Raw genomic sequence first — 25,697 nt, 5'->3', positions numbered from 1 at the left:
AATCAGGATAAAATTCTCTGATTTCCCACATCCATTCAGCTCCACCCCAGCAGAACAGCAATCAACGTTTTATTTTCCTTTGTGCTTCACATTTCTGGCAAAAATATGTACAGAGGCAGCAGCCTGAATCAATGAAGCCTATTAACCAATGTAAGGGATCTTTTCTCTATGTGCCATTTTAATTCCTATTTATTCTACACCTCTCACATTTTAAAAATTATATTTCTCTTTTATCATATTCATATTATTTTTCTATTTTTATTTCTTATATTCATTTTTCATTCATCTTATTTCCTTTCCATAGCCTCTCTTTTTTTCAATTATAAAAATCATCTAAACTAGAATTTTAACTTCGGGTTGCAATTGGTTCTACAGGATATATTGGTTAATTATTTTTTGTATGTCCATTATACTTCTTATTATTTTTCTAACTCCCCTATATTTTCTTCCTCTTCTATGGAGAAACACTATATCTCTTTAAAACCATGATAGTTTTTCTTTATAATCTCCATCACTATATTGAAATTCCTTTTCTCTTATCTAAGACTATATTGTATATTCTAAGTTCTTTCATCGTGCAAACACAAATTAAAATGTGAACTGATAAAACCAAAGAAATCCAGTGTCTGTAGTCATGTGCAAGTACAAACCCTGACAAAACTAAATCATAAAAAAACACCAGAACTATGAAGCTTTGTATCAAAGAACCAGAAATGTAAGAAATATTATTATTTCTAAAAAAATTAGCAATGTACATTCAACATAGTTAAGGATATTAGACAGATTTTGATCCAACTCCCACTCTCACCACTAATTTATTTGGAAGTGTATTTGCCCGTCTAACTCCAGTTGTTATGTTTATAAACAGCAATAGAAGCTACACCTACTTAGACCATTAAGGTAAATATTATGCTTATGAAATGAGAATCAGAGGAATTGACACATTTTAACTAATGAGTAAATGTTAGTCTATTGCTATTATTGTGACCAACACTGTGGCTATCAAAATAGTTTCCTAATGCAAATTGGAAAGAGAAAAGCATTTAAGATTTATCCAAACCATAAGTTATTTATTCCATTTCCTTGGCAAGTAATTTTGAGTACCTAATATGTTCCCAGTCTTAGCTCAAACTAGACACTTGAGACATCATCATATATTACAGAGTTTACAGTCTACTGGCAGTAGCTAAACCAGCAGCTCAAGAATAGTTTCTGAGGGCTGCATCATTAAGAACATTAATTTTATTATATTTATTTTGTTCTTTGAATAGACCAGTGTTATATCTCATTTTCAGTTTATAATAAAAATAGAGGGCTTTCATAAATGTGCTAGAAAACTGTTTTAAAGATATGAAAATGAAAAATTAAAGTTAAGTTTCTCAAAAGGCAGGTGAATATAGAGATTGAATTTCCAGGGAGATAAAGATGAGGAAGTTGGCAAACCAATGTTAATCAAATTCATGAAAATTGATGAAATATGGACAATAAGTGTATTAGAGAGAATGTGGGTGCTGTGATGGATCTTACAGAGTACCAATTTATAAGAAAGATAAGCACACAATGAGCATAGGCAAGGGAAAAGCAAAACAAGTGCAGTGTTAGAGTTTCCAAGGAATACTTAGACAGATTGATCAACAACACAAGATTGCACTGGGAGAAAGAAAATGGAGGAGCGTTTGCTTGCAAAATTCAGCCACTTTGAGATCCTGAACCCAGACACTTGAAAATACCAACTTGTTGAAGAAAAAAAGAAAAACAGATTGCTAAGAATCCGGAAGGAACTGACAGGAAAAACTAGAAGCTACAAAGAAGTTGGAAAGATAGTCCACAATGTAGAGAAAAGAAGGAAACAATCTAGATTCTGTTCCAGGCTCTCAGGATTCTTGGGGAAGGGAACTAGGCTATCCAGAAGGAAGGGAAGCACCCACCCAGGCTGCAAGATACAGGGAGAAATGGTAGTTAAGCCCAAGGCCTTTGTGAGCTGCAAAGGGTTTTGCTCTGAGGGAATTACTTCCACATGACATGCAATAGCCTGAGAGAAATTCAAGCACCTGCCATATTGTCAAACAGGGCTTGATCAGATGCCATTTCAGGAAGGAGTTGATATTTGAATCTGGAATTCAGAAATACTAAAACACAATTTCACTTCACGATTTCCAGTATTACCCTCCCACTGTGTGGTGCGACTGTGTGAGACATAGGCATAGGAGACAGCCACTGAACGAGATCAGGGATCAGGCTAGAAAGAGATTCCCTGAGAAATTTAAACTCAGGTTGGGAGGGATACATACCCTGCCCATAGTGAAAAGCAAAAGATACAAAAAAAAAAAAAAAATCAAATGCATAGAAACTAAACGATATACTCTTGAATAACCATTGAGTTACAAAGAAATCAAAGAAGAAGTGTTCCCAGTGGAAGGGAGGGGCAAAAGGCAGGAGGGCAGCCGGCCCAGGGAAGTCTCCTGGCCAGAATATGGGACCCCGGAGTGCCCAAGCCCTGGGGAGTAGGTGAGGACTGAGTAGGGGGTGTGTGGCTGCTCCCAAGGGAGGTGTGGCACAGCGGGGCCAAGACAGCACACAGCTGAGCACACAAGATGCAGCCATGGCCCACCAGTTTGCACCGATGCTCCAGAATGGAGCACAGCATCAGGCTCTGCGGGCACTGAGCTGGCCTCGCACTGGCATTACTATTGGTGTCTCCCGGAACCCCCACCCTGCCCTGCCCTCACCAGCTCACAGGTCCTCCTGCTGCTGCAGGACAAGCTTCCATCCAGCATTCAAAATGAGGTTCCTTAAGAAAAGAACCTTGGTGGAACCAGAAGAAACCTAGAATAGCAAAAGCAATTCTAGGCAACAGAGTAGTGGCAGGGGGTATCACAATTCCCAACTTGAAACTGTACTCCAAAGCCACTGTGATAAAAACAGAATGGTACTGGCAAAGAAACAGACCCCAGGATCAGTGGAATAGATTAGAAGATGCAGAAACAACTCCAGACCTACTCAGCCACCTCATCTTTGACAAAGGAGCCAACCACCCTCATTGGAGGAAAGATAGCCTCTTTAATAAATGGTGTTGGAAAAACTGGATTTCAACCTGCCAAAGATTAAAACTAGACCCATATCTATCACCATACACTAAACTAAGAGCAAAGTGGATTAAAGATGTAAGCATTAAAACAGAAACACTAGGGCCGGGGATTTAGCTTAGGGGTTCCGCTGCCTGCCTCGCAAGCGCAAGGACCCGAGTTCAATATTCAGTACCAAAAAAAACCAAAAACAAAAACGGAAACACTAAACTTGCTGGAAGACAAATTAGGTAGAACTCTCAAAGACAACGCCATAGGAAAGGACTTTATGAACAAATCCTCAGTAGCACGGTAACTAGCACAAAGAATCAACAACTGGGATCTCATCTTATTAAAAAGCTTCTGCACTGCAAGACAAACCACTAATAGTGTGAAAAGACAATCTACAATGTGGGAAAAATTTTTTACCAGCTGTGCCTCAGACAAAGGTCTACTATCTAGAGTATATAAAAACTCAAAAAAATCAGACCCCCCAAATATAAAAACCTGATTCAAAAATGGGCATCTGAAATGATCAGACATTTCTCAGACAAACAAATAAAAGCAGCAAATAAACATATGAAAAAATGTTCAACATCACTGGTCATTTCAGAGATACAGATGAAAACAATGCTGAGATTTCACCTCACCCCAGGAAGAATGGCTGTTATCAAGAAATCAACCAATAACAAATGCTGACGAGGTTGTGGAGAGACAGGAACACTTCTCCATTGTTGGTGGGAGTGTAGGCTGGTGCAACCACTGTGGAAATCAATATGGAGATACCTCAAAAAACTAGGATTGGAAGTCCCATTTGACCTAGCTATTCTTCTTGTGGGTATCTTCCCAAAAGACTTAAAATAATCATGCCACAGTGATATACGTGCACCCATGTTTATAGTGGCAGTTTGTAAGAGCTAAAACTTGGAAACAACCCAGTTGCCCATCAACTGGAGAGGATAAAGAAGATGTGGGGTTTTTTTTTATAAAATGGAGTACTACTCAGCCATAAAGAATGAGAAACTAGAGACATTTATAGCTAAGTGGATGCACACTGAGGCCATATTCTTAAGAGAAATAAATAGGACACACATGTGTAAATACCGAATAGTTTCTCTGGTGTGAAAAACTAAAAGTGTAAATCAAAATCAAAATCTATAATTAATATTGTGAAATAGGAAGAAAATGTTTAAAGGAATAAGGGAAGTGGGAGGGGAAGGGGAAAGGAAAGAAGGAAAAAGAAAAAATATGAGAAAAGGAAAAACATGGAAACAAAGTCTTTGTAAATAGGGAAGTTGGGGGGCAGGGAAATGGGGTAAAATTAAAAATCAAGATATATCATGTAAAGGTACAAGATCCTAATGATGAATGTAACTTTATTGTATACCTAAAATGTACCAATAAACTAAATGGAAAAAAAAAGAAATCAAGGAAGAAATTAGTTCCTAAAATCAAACAATAATGCCAGTATGTCATACTGGAACCTCTGGGACAACAGTGAAAGCAGTCCTAAGAGGAAAGTTTATAGCTCTGATGTCCAAATCAGAAAAACAGAGTGAGGCCAAATAAGTAACCTCATGATGAACCTCTAGGGTGTAGAAAACAGAAACAATCCAAATCCAAAACTAGTACAAGTAGGAAATTATAAAGATCAGAGAAGAAATTAATGAAATTGTGACTAAAAAACATACAAAGAATCAATTAATTGAAGAGATGGTTCTTTCACAAAAATAAACAAAATAGAAAAACTCATAGCCAGTTTTACAATAAAAGGGAAAAAAAGACCCAAATCAATGCAATTAGAAATGAAAAAGGTGAACTCAAAGAGATTGCTGAAATGCAGATGAGTATTAGTAACTATTTTGAGAACCTGTACTCTAATAAAATGGAGAGTACATAAAAGATGGATAGATTCCTAGATACATATGAACTGTGAAGCTGAGCTAAGAAGACATAAAAACCCTGAATAATCTGATATCAGGCAATAAGATTAAAGAAAAATTTAAAAATAACCGACTAAGAAAAGCCCAGATCCTGATGGAGTCACTTCCAAATTTTACAACAACATTAGAGAAGATTAGTGCCAAGTCTCCTCAACCACCTTAATGAAAGTGAAAGGGAAATAGCACTCTCAAAGTCATTCCTAGAAGCTAGCATTACACTAATTCAAAAACCAGAAAAGTACCCAAATAGGAAAGAGAACTACAGGCCAGTCTCTTCAATGAACATCCCCAACAAGATACTGGCAAACAGGATGCAACAAATCATCAAAAAGTTCATGCATCAGGACCAAGTAGGATTCATTCCAGGCATGCAGTGATGGTTCAACACACACAAGTCAATAAATGCATCACACAAATAAAAAATAAATAAAATGCCTCACACAAACAGAAATAAGGACAATAATAACATGATCATCTCAACTGACACAGAAAAGGCCTTTGACAACATCCAACACCATCCACGATAAAACTCTGAAGAAAATAGTTGAAGGACCTTACTTGAATCTGATAAAAGAAATTGATAACAAACCAAAGAACAATATCATGCTAAATATAGAGAAGCTCAAACCATTCTCTCTAAAATCAAGAACAAGACAAGGATGTCCACTATCACCACTCTTGTTCAATAGTTCTCGAAACATTAGCCAGAGCAATCAAGAAAAAGAAAATAATAAAAGGAACATGTATAGGAAAAGAAGTCAAATTATCATTATTTGCATATGACAGGATTCTCTACATAGAAAACCAAAGATTTCACTGAAAGTCTCCTAGAATTAATGACTAAATTCAGTAGTACAACAAGAAAAATGTCAACAGACAAAAACCAATAGTGTTCCTCCACATAAATAAACTCTCCAAAACAGAAATTAGGGAAACAATACCTTTCACAATAGCATTTAAAAAAATTTAAATGCCTAGGAATTAACCTAACCAAGGAAGAAAGTCTACAGTGGAAACTATAGTATGCTGAAAAGGGGAATGAAGAGGACATTAGAAATGGACAGATAGCCCCTGTTCCTGGATAAGGAGAACCAATCTTGCCAAAATATGGCCATCCTTCCAAAATTGTGATACAGATTTATGCAACACCAATAATATTCCTCACAAAACTAGAAAAAACAATCCTGAAATTCCTATGGAAACAGAAGAGACTTAGAGCACCAAAACTAATCCTGGGTAACAATAGCAAAGGAGGTGGCATCACAATCCTAGAATTGAAATTATACTACAAAGCTATGATGATTAAAAGAGCATGGTACTGGCATAAAAACCGGGATCTGGATCAATGGAACAAAATAGAGGTTGTAGAAACAACTCCAAGCACATAGTTACCTGACCTTTGACAAAGTGGCCAAAACCTTACACTTGAGGAAAGTAGCCTCTTTAATAAGTGGTGCTGGGAAAATTGATTCTACATATACAGAAAATTGAATTTAGACCCACGTCTTTCTCACCATGTATTAAATGAAAAACAAAGTGGATCAAAGATCAAAATATTAAACAAGAAACAATCTTCTAGAAGGTAAAACTGAAAGATATATGTATAAGCAAGAACTTTCTGAACAGAACCCCAATGGCACAAGAAATAATACCAAAATCAACAAATGGGATCATATCAAATTCAAAAGCTCTGCACAGCAAAGGAAACAACCAATGGTGTAAAGAGACAACCTACTGAATGGGAAAAACATTTTGTCAGCTATTCCTTGGACAGATGACTAATACCTAAAATATAGAAAGAACTCAAAAGTATTAGACCCCCCAAAAAAAGACCCAATCAAAAATGGACAACTGAAATGAACAGATACTTCTCCAAAGAAAATATACCAATGGACAATAAGTACATGAAAAAATATTCAACATTTCTGGCCATTAGAGAAATGCAAATGAAAACAACACTGAGATTCTATCTTATTTCAGAAAGAGTGGCTATCTTCAAGAAAGCAAATAACCAAAAATGCTAATGATGTTGCAAGGGAAAAGGAACCTTTCCTCATTTTTGGTGGAAATGTAAAACAGTACAAACATTATATATCAGTATGGAGATTCCTCAAAATACTAAAGCAAGAAATTCCATTCCACTCAGCTCTTCCCTTGCTAGGTATCTTTCCAAAAGATACCATATTCTAGTAACACACATACACTCATATTTATAGCAGCACAATTCACAATAGCTAAATCCTGAAAGCATCCTATGTGTCAATCAATAGATGAACAATAAGCAAAATGTGGTAATTATATACAATGGAGTACTGTTCTGTCATAAAGAAGTATAAATTTAAGTCATTAGTAGGAAAATGGATACACCTGGAAAATATGTTAAGTGAAATGAATCAGACACATGAGCTTAAATATTTCATGGCTTCCCTTATACGAGAATATCAAAATATAAATAAAAGGAAAAATAAAACATAGATAATAGGGAAAAAAGAAAGAAAAGAAAGCAAGAGGTACAAAAGGATAGGAAAAAATGCAGATGGGAGGGAATGGTGGGAAAGGGTACATGAAAAGAATTAAGAACCGTTATGGGGGCCGGGGATTTAGCTCAGTGGTTTTGCCACCTGCTGCACAAGCGCAAGAACCTGAGTTCGATCTCCGGTACCAAAAATAAAAAAAGAATTGTTGTGAACATGTACCAACTCCTAAGGATGAATGTAATTATTATGTATTGCAAATATGTACTAATCACAATTTTTTAAAGAATTTTTTAAAAGAAAACAATGCACTAAACAGTGAAGTAAAATTTTCTATATATAGCCACAGACTAACTTTGGAGATTCTTAGACAGAGTAGTTTCAGACAAACAGATAAAGTAAAGCATCAGGGTGAGGTATACATGGATGTGAGGAAGGATATATACAAATCTTGGAAACATTTAGCTGCAAATAGAGATAAATAGAAATAGGTTATAATGCAGCAAAAAGTGGGCCGGAAAAAAGGAAGAATTTATGTACATATGCATGAAATTTTAAGGGGAAACGTATTTTGAAGTGTTTGATACTATAGCAAGAATGTGGGAGAGAGGGAGAAAGTTAGACATGCAGAAAAAAAAGAATATATTCTTTTTAGTTAGCCTCTTAAAACATGTACAAAAGTAAGATCCAGAGCATTCCCAAAGGCAATAGTTTAAAGAGGAAGGGGAAACATTAGAAGCCAACAAGGAAAACATTAATGGATAGTAGTAGATCAGCAGGAACCTCACACACTCCTACCTCACAGATGCTATTTTCCCTGTACATCATGTGTTTCAAAGGTATTAGTGATATTAGAGTACAGGGAAGTAGAAAGAAACTGTGTGCAATGGAAGATATCTGTCTTTAAAAGTACATAATAGTAGTTCTCACATTTTCTTGGCATGTAGTCTCCTCCGAGGCTAGTCGAGAAGGTCTTAGGCACACTTGCCCTTTCTATTTATTTATACCTTCCAAGAAAGGGGCTAACTCCAGGAAGTATATATTTTATTTTTTTATTTCCAAATTTTGAACAAATTATATCATTTTAAAAATCAGATCATCTCAAAGATGACTGAATCAAACTTACTCCTGTATGTACTGGGAGTGAAATTAGTTAACGTGTTTTAAATAGACTAAAAGAATGATTTGTAACCTATCTCTCTTCTAAAAAAAGAATGATGATGTAGTTTTCTAAATCTTTGAACTTATACATGCAAACACAGCAGAGAAAGAAAACACAGGGAAAGGCCTAGAAAACCAAATAATTCTGTTCTAAGTCAGCTATATGTTGTTAGGAAAAGAAACTGTGTGCCATCATGATTAACATGGACAACTGCTCAAATGACAGTGTCTTATTTTCTGTCTCTCTCCTTTTCCTCCTGTTCTTTCATTTTGGCCCTTCTGTTTCCAAGACACCTTCTAGTGTGACTTTTTGGCTGCTCAATTGGGTGTCTCTGATACAGGTTGCCTGGCAACATGACTGATAGAATACTCACCAGACTGTGTGGTAGCTCTGTTTTCTAGCTTGCAGGTGAGGTATTTAGATAGAATTTCATGAGGTTTTCAGGTTGCAATTCTGTTTCCTTTCAGGGTTGTGTAATTAAGTTTATCACTTATAATATTGTTATTTATTACATTATCAATATCATTTAGAAGATTTTGGTTACTGTCATAATTTTTAATAGTTTCAGAAATTTTTAAAAGATTGAAATTGCCCTTGAAGATATTTCATAGTTTTTCAGAAGTTCAAAAGGCAAAATTTTTAAAATGCTGAAAGCCAAGACATTGTTGACATAAAAGAGATGTAAAAGTAATTTTTGAGCATTAGACAGGTTCTATATCTTGATCAGAAAGGTAGTACTACAGGGATGTAACTGTAAAAACCTATCAATCTGTATATTTAATATCAGTGCACTTCATACACTTTAAAGTACATGTGGTATACTTCAAGAACTTTTAAAGATAATGACAATATGAGTATATAAATATATATATATACACACACACAGGGTAGAAAATCTTGATATATGTTAGACAACAAAAATAATGTCTATGCTTTTATCACAGAACATAATATAACATCTTAAAGAATGAGAATTTCTGTCACATTTAATCAGTTTTAAAAACAGACTATTTTGCCATATGGCAGCCATGCTTTTACTAATAACTTGCTATTTATAGAGAAGGAAACTTAATTGGCAATTCAGAGGGGCAAATTCAAGATTGCAGACAGTGCTAATAAACCAGACTGCAAATGATTTGCCTTTTGTTTCAACCTCACTAGAGCACAAGCAGAATGTTCCAGATGTAGAGAAAGTTTACATCTGGAAATCTAATCAATGAAACATTTCATACACAAAATCATAGACTGCACTTTCTGGTCTAGCCTCTATGGAGTAAACTAAATTCTTCACTTGCCACAACTTCCTAAGGTATTATGTGGGCAAATAAATACAGTGGCTTTAAAACAGAGGATCTTCATAGTTTTTACTTATTGTATTTATTTTTAGCTTATCATAAAATTCACCATGCTTCACATTAACATAAGAGTGTGAGAGCATTTTTGTAATTTACCCATTGGATCTTCTAAAGAGCTAAGTACCAAAGCTGGTCAGTACTTTTAAAGTACTTTTATGTTCTTATTGCATTTGATCCTCAACATGCCCTTAACATCATGCCCATTTCTTAAGTTTATAACATAAGACTCCGAGAATCTAAGTGATTTGCCCAAATTATTCTCTTTGTCTAAGCCAACAGTCTTCACAACCAGAATTTAAAGCCAAATTTTTAATTTACAATTATAATTTTATTTCAGAACTGGAAAAATCTCTCAGTAAAGCCATTTTTTATAAAAACTAGACTTTGAGTAAGTCTTTATAATTTTATTTATAAATTTATTTGTTTATCTTTAGTATATTTCTCTTGACAGGAAAGTCCGTTAGGGCAAAAATAATATTTATGCACAGAATTATGGTGCTGCAAAGCTGTCAAATAGATGGAAGTTGTCAAATTACCATCTGATTGATTTGTCAGCAGAGGAAACAGAGGCCTAGAAGAGTACAATGACTTTTACAATTTTCATAACTTCCTAACAGTACAATTCAAACTGGAACTCATCTTATCTATTTCTTATATGACACTGCATGAAGTGGTGCTATTATGAGCCCAAGTTGTAAGCACTATTTCAGCAGAGTTCAAACTATATAAATAGTGTATTAAAAGAGAAAAAATTGAGATTGTCAATGCCATCTAAAAGAAAGCTCTCTCCAACAGAAACAAGATTTTCTTTGCTGTCTAGCAATCAGCATGAGGCATGGATAGATTCTACCTTCTCTTACTTGAATTTGTGTCAACTATAAATGAGTAAAATGAAACATATTATTTATTGATTATCTTCCAAGTGACAGACCCTTGGCATATATTATACTCAATCCACTCAAAGACATTTCAAGATAGTTATTATCATGCTCTTTTACAGCTACAAAAGTGGAATAAGAGACTTGCTCAAGGTCACATAGCTGACACTTACTGTAATGAGAGAAGAACCCAGTTCTGTACAATGCTAGATTCTGTGAGGAACATCCTGCCTCAGAAATAAAATTACATGAAAAGTAATTTTCATAATCTCATTGTAACTGTGATCCCTAAAAGTTTGTCCAATATTTATCTTCCCTTTCATCCCTACTATGTATACCTGAGCAGTTGTGTATACAACTAAAATACTAAATAGCTTCTTTTGCGACAAAAAGTGATGACATTAGGTGAAGTTTCCAGAGAATCTCTTTAAGGGGGGATTAAATCAGATGATTGAACACACTTTGTCATTGCATTTTTTTTCATTCGTTCCTGTGTAAAATGCAGATATGATGGGTGGGTGCCAGTATTCAAAGATTGGAAAACTTTTGAGAATTAAATATGTCTAAAATGACAAAACAGAATTGCATAAGGAGAATAGATTCCTAATTACCTAGCAACTACAATTCTACAGCCAAAATGTCAATGATCAAACTTCCTTTGTTCAGAAGGTTGGGATCATAAGGCAAAGAGATGGCCTAAATCTCCAAGGGTCACAGTGGGTCTGAGGAGAGTGAGGAGAAACAAGCACTTCCACCTTCGGCACAACTTGGAGGAATAGGTGGTCCTCCTGAAAGTGGTAAAAAGAAAACAGCTAAAATTGTAACAATATTTAAGGGCCAGAATAGGCCAATGGAACAGTATAAACAAAATGGGATCCTCCAAACACAAAGGGATTTGCTGCCATATATAATCTGCTTTATGAAAAAAGATTGAAGCCCAGGCAAGAGGCCAGAAAGAGCTCTTTGATGACACAAAATTCTTCCCAACCACATAAACTCTTTTCTAATCCATAGCAAAATTTAGCCTTTTAGGTCAGAAAATCCTCATAAAGATGTCATTCTCAAAAAGATTCATGGTTTCCAAGGAAAAGGTAGAAGGAAAAATCATAGATTATAGGTCCCTGTTACAGGGGCAGGTAGCTCTTATTGTACTATGAAATACATAAATAACAGAGATCTGCAAGAAGAGCATGACAGCCTCTCCTACCAGAGAGCTCCACAGATTCAATGAGGGATCTGGGCACCAGGGGAGAAATAAGCAGGAATGTGAAAAAAGCCATGCACCTAACACCCAGGTTAACAGACCATGTGAAAGGGAAAGAAGGACTGACAGCCCTCAAGTCCCCACCAGGTGTGCTCCACTAAGTAACAAGTAGCAGCACTTGCCAAGTAAGGGGAGATTCAGTGAAGGAACAAAAAGCTTACCCCTTATGCAAGAAGTGCTGAAAGTGTTAGAGAAAAAAAATGGAGTAAAGTCCTTTGGCACCAGGCACCACACTAAGCAAGAAAAGCTACTGGAAAAATACCAATACACTAAATACGAATTATCACATTAACAAAGTAAAAAAAAAATAGTTTGATAATCCCAATATGTGCAGATGCATTTCATGAAAGTTCAAAATCCATCCATGATTAAGAATCAGAGTAAAATAAGAATAAAAATAAGTTTTCTCAATCTATATTATTTTCCAAAATAGAATAAATATAATTTTTGGAGTACTAGGGATGTTGAAGTATCAGAGCCTTCACACTCAGCTATATTCCCAGCCCCTTTCTCTATTTTTTATTTTGAGACAGAGTCTTGCAAAGTCCCTAAATTGCCCAGGCTGGGAACAAACTTTTGACCCTCCTTCCTATACCTTCCTATACCTCCCAGACTGCTAGGAATATAGGTATGTGCAAGAACACCATAAACATCAATAGTAAAATGTCAAAGCAGAATATGTTGCTATGATGGAATACTGCATAGTGGTGAAAGTGAAAAGAACCACACAAAAACATTAGTACAACTTGCAAATATACATTCAGAAAAGAAAACATAGAAGAATGCATGTAATATAACTACCATGTATATAAATTAAAAATGAGGATGAACTAAAATTTTATAGTTACAAATATAAGATGGAATACTATAACTTTAATGAAAAGGGAGGAACTGATTACCATAAAAGTCATTGTTGGAGAAATGATGAAAATGAGGTAATGTTTAGGACACCCAAAAAGAGTCTCTGAGATGCAAAAAAAAGAAAAAAATACTCTATTTCCTGGTCCATGTGACTGTTACATGGATCTTTGCTTGTAAAAATCACTGTTTTGTGCCCTTAATGCATAAAAATTCACAACAAAAACTTAAATGGCAATAATCCTGTAATTAAAAATGATAAATTAAAAACCTGCATATTAGATAAAATTTAATGAACATAATTAATATTTACTATGAATTTACTGTGTGTCAAGAACAACTCCAAGTGTTTTATCTCATTTAACCTTTGAAGTAATCAGAAGACAGAGCATTGTTATTGTCACATTGCAATAGTGAGAAGCCTGAGGCCTAGAAGCTAAAATAATTTACACAAAATCACACAGCTAAAGAGGCTGTAGTGTGGGATCTGAACCAATGCAGCAGAATAGTTTTGGAGCCCAGGGTTTTAAGCAGTACATTATGCTACTCCTACAACACAGGAGAAAAAAGATACTCCCTATTCTGAGTGTTATTTTTTCCATTGTCAAAATTATTATTTATTATGATAGGTAAACTAAGTCTAAAATATCGGTCTTTCATGAACCCAACATATTAGATCTTTAAGTTTGCATTCCATTCATGTTTCATTTTAAGCTCTGCTAAGGAAGGAAGACAAATCACATTGAGATGACATATTTAGTATTCTAATTTATAATTGAGTTACATCATAAATTACCTTATTGCTGTTTCCCAGCACAAAGTGAATGTATACAAGAGATTCATCACTAACCACAGGGATATTTCTGCCTAAAGGTCAGAATATTTTTCCCCCTAGGCAAAAAGCTATTTAAAGGGGAACACTGAAAAGAAAATCAGACTATTGGCAACATCATTTTCCAGTTAAGTCAACCTGGAACCCTCAGTTATTTAGAAGAGGAAATATTGGTAAAGTAGCCAATTGCAGAAACTCAGGAGCTTAACCGAATGGGCTCAAACGTCTGCTCTGCTATTTTTTTACTTCAGTGGTCTTGAACAATTTGCTTAATTAAAGTCTGTCTCAGTTTTCTCTTGTGCAGAATAGGAATGATGGTCACTAGCTAAACACTTAGTAAATCCTGCCGAAGAGTTAAACATTATTGCTCTTTTAATACAACTAAGTTTGAAAATTGGCCCCAGACAAAATGTTGCTGAGATCTTTTTTAAAAAGTGCAGTGTGAAGGGATTGGGATCAGTGGATGGGCAAAGTGGAAGAAGATAAAGATGACCAAAGAATCAAAGAGAAAGCATTAGCGTGGCTAGTGAGGCCTAAGAAAGGTGCTGTGAATGCCACACCCCTGAAGGTGAAAAAGAAGGGGTAAAATAAGAGAAGCCAAACTCTTCATTCTACTGTCTCTGTGCTGCCTGAAGTGGATGAGCAACTGTAAGCCAAAACGTCCCATGCCAGTCGCTTCAAATGCTGAACGATACAACAGAGGCACTGGATATGGCCTTTGCCCTCAAGGAAACGGTTTTATTGTTATTGTTTTCTTTTTCCCCTTTATTACACAGCTCTTTTTATTAGTATATGTTTGTGATAATAACAATAGTTACATTCAACTTAGGGAATTGGTACACATACATATCACATCTTGACCACTTTTATACTTCCTTCCCCCTTCCCCTCTTCCCTGTCCAGGTCTCTCCCATTTCCACAAAGTTTACCTCACTGTTTCCTATCATCTCACTTTTACTTCTCTTTTTAAATTATTTATAGTTTTGACTTTTAGAGAAATCATGTAATATTTAATATTCTATGTCTGATTTATGTCATTTAGCAGTATAGTTTCAAGGTCAATCTATTTTCTAAAACATATCTCAAATTTATCCATCTTTATGTCTGAGTAGTACTCCATTATGCAAATATGTTGCATTTTCATTATCTATTTAAAGGGGAACACTGAATCCCCGTTCATCTCTATACTACTGTATCCATTCATTTCTATACTATTTTTTTTAACCAAAGAGCATATTTTTCAAAGCAATTCATTTTAGATTGCTGAATGATCTTGATGACACTTAATATAAGGAAATTTATTTTTCATTTGAAAGTAAATCATAAGATACTCATTACTAAGGACATTTTATGTATGGTTTGAAGTTTGGAAATAGTATTTTCATTTAAATAAAAGTAAATTAGATCAGCCATAAACTCTCAGTGCTTAACACCTAGGTTAATGGCATTGAAAAGCTTTTGAATTAGATAGACTTCAGGCTTCATTCTCATGAATAACAAGTTCAAATTCTCTGTTGTACATTTTCCTGATAGGAAAAATAAGGATATCAACATACCTGCCTTGTGATATTACTGTTCAGATTAACTGAGACATTTTATATAAAATGCACAGAATAGAGTCAAAACTTAATGAATGTCTTCTTGTCTGGACCTCATGAATTTGGATCATTGTGTGATCATTCCTCCAAATTTATTTTGTTTTTTGGTACCGGGGATCAAACTCGGGACCTTGAGCTTGTGAGGCAGGAGGTAGAATCACTGAACTAAATCCCTGGCCCATTCCTCCAAATTATTAGATGAACATTTTAAATATTTATTTCTAGAAATTTTCATTGTCTTCATTAAGGATTATATTGACTCCATAGACATGCAATTGCCATCCCAGAAAGTTCACAAACATATAATATTTTTGGCCTGGGTATTTAGCCAACACTTAATAAGATATGTATGCGTTCTGACTTTATATCCTGTGTTTGTGTGCATGTGTGTGTATACACTGTTTGAATAAATGGCATAATTTTTTTCCACAAAAAGACCAAAGATGTAAATGTTATCTTCTAAAACCACTTTGCTTAAAATGAAGGCTGAAGTTGTTTATTTTTCACCATGCCAATCAACACTACCCACTGAGGACCCCTATTGTGTATTTTACAAGATATGCCAGGGTTGTAATCATGATGCCTGGTTAACAAACATTCTTGAACTGAATATCCAAATAAATCAATCCAAATTAATAACTACGAATATTTATCAGGCATGTATTATGCATTATGTATTATTCTTTACATGTATTCACTTGTCTTAAATGGTGTAGGTCTTAAACTTATATCCATTTTGAAGAGATTAATTTGTTCAAAGTCACAAAATTAGTAAGTGATGAATACAGGATTTAAAGACAGGTGTTCTGAAAACTGATTCTGAACCCACGATTTATGCCATCTTGTTACTGAAATAGTTATATATGAAAACATTCAACAAATATCCATCGTGCCATTATTGTTTCTGCATTTTAGGGAAAGTTTGTTGCAGAGTTGTCCTCTGGATCATCCCACTTCATCATTCAAGGCCGATGAGTATGTGAAGGCTAGAACTCTATGATTCAGTGGTCCCTTCCAATTCTAACAAAATATGGTAACACTGAAATGTGTGTTCTTAATGAAGACTCTTGGAGAATTTGGGAACTTTAACAAACAGCTTTTGTTAAAGAATAATTCAGATGGTTCATAAACTTTCTTTCGAAACTCTACCTTTTTACTTATTTCTCACAAGCTCAATGTAGTCAAAGCCAGAAATTAATAAGGATCATTTGCAATGTAAACAATGACATGACAGACAACACAAAAGGAAAAGAACTTTAACATTGTGAGGATAATGCTTAAGCAGAACCAAAAATCCTAAAGAAATGACCAGAACATGTTGAAATATTAAATATGTAGACTTTTAAATAACAGTTAGTTAATTTATTCTAAATTTCTGGTAGAGGCAATATCTTATGAATACTTTATGAAAAGTCTAGTTGAAAACAATTCACCCCTTTGAAAAGCCTAAGGAATCTATCAAAATTTTCTCATTTTGAGAAAATGTCTCAATTTCCTCATTTAAAAATGGGAATGAAAATAATGATCTTAAAACATTTGGAAGATTACCAGGTGTGATGATGCATGCCTGTAGTAGAAGCACTCAGGAACCTGTGGCAGGAGGATTACCCAGAAGTTCGAGGCCAGTCTGGGCTACTTAGTGAGTTCAGGGCCAGCCTGAACTACAGCCTGAGCTAGTAAAATCCTGTTTTAAAAAACAATATATATATATATATATATATATATATATATATATATATATATATGGAGGATTAAATGTAATGAATGCTTTACATGAATTGCCTAACCCATGGAAAATAATACATGGCATCAATACATGGTAATTCAATACTCCTCTTTAAAATTTTCATGTCAACACTGGATAATACCACTATAATTTCCTTCACTCTTTTCAATCTAAGGTCAAGAAGGAAAAAAAAACTCACAGAATTGTGAGACTGTACAATTGGAATTATTTTCCTGATTGCTTTCCTAATCCATTATCTGTACATAGTAAAGCTATTGATTTTTAAATGTTAATTATGTATCCTGGTATATTGCTGAATTTATCAGCTTCCAGAGTCTTTTGGTACAGTCCTTTGTGTCTTCTAAGTATAGGATCATGTCATCTGCAAATAAAGATAATTTGATTTCTTCCTTTCCTATCTGTATCCCTTTTATTTTTTCTCTTGCCTAATTATCCTAGGTAAAATTTTAAGAACTATCCTGCATAAGAGAGAGGATTCCATTTACAATAGCTTCAAATAAAATAAAACACTTAGGGATCAATATAATCAAAGAGTTTTAAGATATCTGCAATGAAAACTTCAGAACATTGGAGAAAGAAAATAAAGAAGACACCAGAAGACAGAAAAAACTATTTTCATGGATTGGCAGAATCAATATTGCCAAAATTGTTATATTACCAGAACTGATTTATATATTCAACAAGTCTCCATCAAAATACCAATGAGATTTTTCACAGAACTGACAAAAACAATCTTAAAATTCATGTGAAAGCACAAAAGATCTAGAATACCAAAGCAATCCTAAGCAAAAAGAGCAAGGCTAGCACCATCACAATACCTGGATTTAAATTATGCTACAAAGACTCAATAATGAAAACAGCATGGTACTGGAACAAAAATAAACATGTACACTAATGAAATATAATAGCAGATACAGAAAGAAACTCACATAACAATCACCATCTGATTCTAGACAAAGGAGCCAAAAAGATACGTTGGAGAAAGATAGCCACCTTAATAAATGGTGTTGGGAAACTGGATATGCACTTAGAAGAATAAAACTAGATCACTCTCTCTCATCTCATACAAAAATCAATTCAAAGTGGATCAAAAACCTAGGTATAAGACCTGAAATTTTGAAACTGCTAAAAGAACACACAGGAGGAAACACTTGTCACCATGGGCACAGGCAAAGACTTCATGACTAGGACTCAATAGCTCAGGAAATAGCAAGATTAACAAATGAGATTACATCAAATTAAAGTTTCTTTATAGAAAGGGAGAGAACTTGCAAAGTGAAAGTTAACCTATAGAAAGGGAGAAAATATTTACCAGCTACTCTTCCAAGAGAGGATTAATATCTTGAGTACTAACAAACCTTAATACCAAAAAAAGCTCAATCAATACATGGGGAAATGAATTGAACATACACTTCTTGAAAGAAGAAGTACAAACAGCCAATAACTATATGGGAAGAATATATGCTTAACATTTTAAATTAAATCTACATTGAGATTCCATCTCACCCCAGTGGAATGGCTATCATCAAGAACATTAAAAACAATAAGGAACCTTTCTACCCTGCTGATGGAAATGTAAATTAATACATCCACTCTGGAAATCAGTATGGAGGTTCCTCAAAAAATTAAAAATAGATCTAACATTTCATTCAGCTATTCCATGCCTTGATATACCTCTGAAACAATTAAAGTCAACATACTATAGGGATACCTAAATATCGTGATTATTGTAGCACAATTCACAATAGCCAAGATATGGAACCAGCCCAGGTGTCCATCAAGAGATTAATAGATAAGGAAAATGTGGTATATATTTACAATAAAGTATTACTCAGCCATAGGGAAAAATGAAATTTTGTTATTTGCATGAAAATGCATGGATCTAGAGACCATCATTTTGAACAGAATAAGCCAGATTCCAAAACACACAAATGTCACATGTTCTTCCTAATATGTGAAATCTAAATAAATAAATAACAAGAAGGTAAAAAAGTGATTATTATTAGATCGGACAGAATAAGAGGAAGGGAGAGGTGGTTAAGGGTGAGTAATGAGGAGATGGACATGAGAAAAATATGTTACATGCATTGAAACCCCCATAAAATATGAAACTAGGGAGAAAGCAAGGAAATGGGTAGTAGGGATGAAAATGATTACAGTCTATTATGTATATGTATAAGTCTGCAAACTGAAACCCATTGATCTGTATAACCAATTAAAAAACAAAACAAAAACATCTAAAATAAATGTACAGACAAATCTCACTATATGTTCTCTGAAATTGTAGGAATTCAGGTTAAGGATGATGTAAACTGAAGAAGCTATGAATGAATAAAGAAATCTAAGCAACAAACACATGAGAAGCACTATTCATTGAATAATAGTAAAATCAATGATTAGAAATCTTGAAATTATACAACTTAATTCAAACTAACAAGTACTTTATCTTTAACTTTTGTATACATTTTCCCTCAATATTCACAAATATGAGGATCTATAAACAGGAATTTGTTCTTTTATGACTGCCTACCAATGCATTCTGCATGACTGCAATTGATTGGAAAAATACAAATACATATTACTTACTGTATGTGATGCTTGGCAATTTTAAAATAGTTTGAAAACATCCATCCTCAAAGTACTCCTACAAAACGCATCTGTGGAAGAAGAAAAAATATCAAAAAGAGTAAGCAATTTACCAAGGTCACAGAAAAAACTAATCCAGATCAACAAACATTTAGACATTGTATACTTTAACAAACTAAAAAAAAAAAAAAGGTTTATAAAATAAAGATTATACATCTATCAAAGTATAATGGGCTGATGAACAGAAATATCCCCAATTATATGCAAATATCCTAAACACCAGTCTAGGATAACATTCATAAGTAAAACATAAGAAAAGTCTACACATTGGTTTCACAATTATTTGTAAATACACAGTACCCAAAGAATATCAGTGGAACAACATAAAAGCAATTCAAACACATGGCAGGCTTATAGGTAAATTTAGTTGATTTGAGGTGATTATTCAAACATTACAAGTGTTTAAAATGTCCTTTTGTCTTACAGATGAAGATCAGAGTTGGAAGAGAATTTGTCTTGATTTATCTAAAGAATTGCACCAATACACCTTATAATTGCATTTCATTTCTAATTGAAACCATGCACTCGGAGAAATGCAGCCATACTGCTTATACACCTCATCCAAATACACAAACTGATCGAGTCTCTGTTTTCCACAAAGTCAATGTGAGTATAGGAGAAAGTGATTCAATAGGGCTTTTTAAATTAATTTGTTCCTTTTAAAGGACAAGAATTGGAAGAATACATAACCTATGAAGCTCAAAAGATTTCAACTAAAATGGATTTTATGCTATACTGTTGCTTTGTTCAAAAGAAAAAAATGCAACTTAATGAAAATAACATGTAACCCTTTAAACTACAGTTATTTCAGACAAATTAGACACACTATAGACAATAAAATAAAAATTCCCTAAGTAGTAAATTTACTTAGAGGAATATTATTTCTCAGTGACCAACTGAATTTCTGCCCAGAGAGAATTAGGGCTTTCTTGTGCTAAGCAGAAATACTAGTTTATTAATATAAGGAGCTTGTGGTTTTGTGTTCAACAATACCTATTATAACCAAATAAACAGTCCAAGATTCAAACAAGCATCTTTAGTAGGTCTAATTTATCTTCCTCAAGTGAGGGGAAGACACTGGCAGCATTTGTCTCTAACTGGCCCATGAGTGAATGATTATACTGCCCCTCTACACAGAGTCTTCCAAACAAGAGGAAACCAAGTATACCAAGCAAGCCTAGAGCTAAATGGCAAAAATAAATCAAGAAATTCCCTAGAAACTAGATATTTTGATAAATCTCATTTTTCTAAGTTTAAAACTTAGAATGTAATAGGAGAAACAAATTCGTCTTCACATATATTTTCCATAGAATTATTAAATTGCAGCAATTATCAGATCTGTTTACTTCCTCGTGTATTAACATATTCATTCTCAAACACAAGAGGACTGACTTGAATACTGATCATGTAACATTCCCACCTTGGCACAGCCAATAGAACCTCAGCCTGGGTTCAGAACCAGTTTTTCTGACCAGGGCTTCATCTTATAAAAACACTGCTGTGTAGCTTAGAGCCAAGGTTACAGGCTAGGGGCATAAAAAAACAAATCTAGCCTATGAAATTTTCATGGAATCAGAAAAACAATCTTAAAATGTGTAGGGAACCACCAAAAAAAGCAAAAGCAGAGGTCTGTGTCCGCCCTACCAAGGTCCTGAGTCACGAGGAAGATGCCAAATCACCCCACTGCAGACAGGGGGGTCTGCCCACACCCTACCGAGGTCCCCAGTCCCATGGAACATGGTGAATCAGCCCGCTGCAGACAGGCAGGTCTGTGCACGCCCTACCCAGGTCCTGAGTCACGCGGAAGACACCGAATCACCCCACTGCAGACAGGCAGCCACCTGATTCCACATTACCAAGGTGCAAAGGACACCAGATCACCAGACAAACGTACTGAGTCCCACTGTTCCCGGCCCAGAGGTAGGGGCTTCTGAGCCGTCGTCCCACTGCTCCTGGTCCAGAGGAAGGGGCTTCCTGGTCATCATCCCTCCTGCTGCTCCCAGCCCAGAGGAAAGGGCTTTTGGGCCACCTTCTTTCCCACTGCTCTTGGCCCAGAAAAAGGGGCTTCCAGGCCACCATCCCTCCCACCGCTCCCGGCCCAGACGGAGGGGCTTCTGAGCCACCATCCCACTGCTCCTGGTCCAGAGGAAGGGATTTCCCGGCCACCATCCCTCTGGCTGCTCCCAGCCCACAGGAAAGGGCTTTTGGGTCACCATCCCTACCACTGCTTCCGGTCCCTGTCCCACCTCACTCAGCTCAGAGGAGGTAATCTGTGCAGGCGCTAACAGACCCCCACCCCAGTCAAAATGAGAAAACACATAAATAAGTCTCAAAACCAGACTTCCAGATCACCTACAGCAACCCCAAAGGGAAATGAGATGGAACCCTCTGATACTCAACCACCTGGACCCACTGAACTGGCAACAAAAGGGGACGTGGAAAAAATGAAATCAGGAATAATTTCTCAGATAACAGGAAAAATTGTCCCCTTAGTGCAAGACATGATTAATAAATCTAGAGAGGAGCTCAGGAACATGATGGAATCCCAACATAAGAAACAAATGGAATCCATAAAACACATGCAAATAGATTTCCAGGACATGAAAAATTCCATTGAAAGTCTACACAGCAGAATGAGCCAGTGTGAGGACAGAATTTCACATATAGAAGATAAGATTGCAATTAGTGACCAGGAAAAGAAAAATTGCTTCAAAATTATAAGGGAACATGAGAAATCAATCCAACAGCTCCTAGATGAGGCAAAGAAGAATAACATAAGACTGATTGGGCTCAATGAAGAAACAGGAGAGAGTGGAGATGACATAAAAAATCTCTTCACAGAAATAATGGCAGAAAACTTCCCAAGCAGGGGAAAAGAGCTTGACATACAGATAAGTGAGGCATATAGGACTCCAAATAGCCTTGACCAAAAAAAATCTACACATAGGCATATAATTGTTAAGATTCCAGAAACACAACAGAAGAACAAAGTTCTCCAAGAAGTCAGAGAAAAGAAACAAATCCCATACAAAGGAAAGCCCATCAGAATCACAGCAGACTTCTCAACACAAACCATCAAGGCAAGAAGAGCTTGGAGTGACATATTCCAAGTCCTAAAAGAAAACAGCCTCCAACCCAGATTTATGTACCCTGCAAAACTATCTTTCAAACTGGATGGAGAAATAAGATACTTTCATGACAAAGAGCACCTTAGGAACTTTGTGAATACCAAACCAGCACTCCAAAGAATTTTACACAATATCCTAGGAACAGACATTGAGGATCACAACCCCAGGAAGCAAAGCAGAATGAACCCATCTGGCATCACAAGAAACTAAATGTAAAGGGGAAGAACCCAACAAAAAGAAAAAGTCATGGCAATGACAAGTCAATACATTTCAGTTATAACCATCAAAGTTAATGGTCTCAATTCACCAATCAAAAGAAATAGATTGGCAGAATCGGTCAAGAAGCAAAATCCAACAATATACTGCATACAAGAAACACACTTAATTCAAAAGGAAACTCATAGGCTGAAAGTTAAAGGGTGGAAAACAATACTGCATGTGACAGGAACCCGAAAAAAAGCAAGAGTAGCTATCCTCTTGCAGATCAAGTAGATTTCAAACCAACACTAATTAAGAGAGATGAAGGAGGACACGACATCCTTGTAAAGGGAAGAATCCAAGAGGAAGAGATGACAATCATAAATATCTATGCACCAAACACTAGTGCACCCAAATATATAAAACAAATACTAATGGACATGAAAAGCCATATATGCACTAACACAATTGTAGTGGGGGACCTCAACACCCCACTGTCACAAATAGATAGATCAACTAGACTAAAATTAAGTAATGAAATACTAGAACTCAATTGAACTTTTAAACAAATGAACTTAACAGATGTTTACAGAGTCTTCCACCCCACAAAATCAGAATACACATTCTTCTCAGCTGCACATGGGTCATTCTCAAAAATAGACCACATACTCACACAGAGAACATGTTTAAGTAAGTGCAGAGGAATGGAAGTTATCCCCTGTATATTATCAGACCAGAGTGCGATGAAATTGGAGATCCATAGCAAAAGAAACTCAAAAAATTTCATAAACATGTGGAAATTGAACAACACACTTCTGAATAACCAATGGGTCACAGAGGAAATTAAAGAAGAAATCAGACAATTCCTTCAATTAAATAACAATGACAATACAACATATCGGAATCTATAGGACACAATGAAAGCTGTCTTATGAGGGAAATTCATAGCAGTGAATACGCATATTAGGAAAACAGAATGAGCCCAATTAAACAACCTGATGCTGAACCTCAAGCTTCTAGAAAAAGAAGAGCAGGACAACCCCAAAGCTCATACAAGGGAAGAAATTATAAAGATCAGAGGAGAAATCAATGCAATGGAGACTAAGAGAACGATACAAAAAAATCAATGAAGCCAAGAATTGGTTCTTTGAAAGAATCAACAAAATTGATAAACCTTTAGTCAACCTTGTCAGAAAAAGGAAAGAAAAGCCCCAAATCCATGCAATTAGGAATGATAAGGGTGAAACTAAAACAGACCAAGCAGAAATCCAGATGATCATCAATACCTACTTCCAGAACCTGTACGCCAATAAGATGGACAACACAGAAGAAATGGACAGATTCCTAGATACATATGAATTACCAAAGTTGAATGAAGAAGACCTAAAAATTCTGAACAACCCAATATCAACCAATGAAATTAAAAACATAATTAAAAACTTATCAACTAAGAAAAGCCCAGGCCCTGATGGCTTCACTGCTGAATTCTACAAGACATTTAAAGAGGAACTGCTGCCACTACTGTTTAAACTTTTCAATGAAATTGAAAGGGAAGCAATACTCCCAAATTCATTCCTGGAAGCAAGCATCACCTTGATCCCCAAAGCAGAGAAAGACCCAACTGAAAAAGAGAACTATAGGCCAATCTCACTAATGAAAATAGATGCAAAAATCCTTAATAAGATACTGGCAAATAGAATGCAGAAGATCATCAAGAAGATCATACACCCTGATCAAGGGGGATTCATCCCAGGGATGCAGGAATGGTTCAGTATACGAAAATCAATTAATGTAATACACTATATCAAGAGAGCCAAGGACAAAAACCATATGATTATCTCCATAGATGCAGAAAAAGCATTTGACAAAATCCAACATGCATTTATGATAAAAACCCTACAAAAAATTGGAATAGATGGTCTCTACCTCAAACTGATAGAAGCCATCTATGAAAAACCAACAGCCAATATCATACTAAATGGTCAAAAACTGAAATCCTTCACACTAAAATCAGGAGCAAGACAAGGATGTCCACTATCACCACTCTTGTTCAATATAGTTCTGGAAACATTAGCCACAGCAATTAGATAAAAGAAATAAATAAAAGTAATAAAGATAGGAAATGAAGAAGTCAAATTGTCATTATTTGCAGATGACATGATACTGTATATAGAAGATCCCAAGAACTCCACCAAAGTCTTCTAGACTTAATAACCAAATTCAGTCAAGTAGCTGGTTACAAAGTCAACACACAAAAATCAATAGCTTTCCTCTACACCAATGACAGACTCACTGAGAGAGAAATAGGGCAAATAATTCCTTTCACAATAGCATCCAAAAAACTGAAATACCTAGGAATCATCCTAACGAAAGAAATCAAAGACCTCTTCTCTGAAAACTATGGCACTCTGAAAAGAGAGATTGAAGATGATATCAGAAAATGGACAGACATCCCCTGCTCCTGGGTAGGAAGGATTAATATAGTGAAAATGGCCATACTTCCAAAACTGCTATATAGATTGAATGCAATTCCAATTGAGATCCCAGCA

General features: G+C 35.4%; 1 protein-coding gene across 5 annotated transcripts in view; it reads right to left on the bottom strand.

Moving 5' to 3' along the window:
* The window catches only part of Galnt13 (polypeptide N-acetylgalactosaminyltransferase 13), a 568,495-nt gene that overhangs the window by 507,130 nt on the left and 35,668 nt on the right, over positions 1–25,697 (bottom strand). For 4 of the 5 annotated variants that reach the window (XM_004835936.3, XM_087196104.1, XM_087196081.1 and 1 more), the window contains exon 2: positions 19,763–19,833. The gene's annotated coding sequence lies outside the window, so the exon portion shown is untranslated. Of the gene's footprint in view, positions 1–3,715; positions 3,828–19,762; positions 19,834–25,697 lie in introns of all 5 variants that reach the window. The other variant, XM_087196087.1, reaches the window with a different exon arrangement.

This window comes from Heterocephalus glaber, unplaced genomic scaffold (assembly GCF_053883595.1).
Source record: "Heterocephalus glaber isolate CG9 unplaced genomic scaffold, H.glaber_assembly_v1.0 deba00000347, whole genome shotgun sequence".
Lineage (NCBI taxonomy): Eukaryota > Metazoa > Chordata > Mammalia > Rodentia > Bathyergidae > Heterocephalus > Heterocephalus glaber.
Note: the sequence above shows the minus strand (reverse complement) of the source record. Positions and strands in the feature narration are given on the sequence as shown.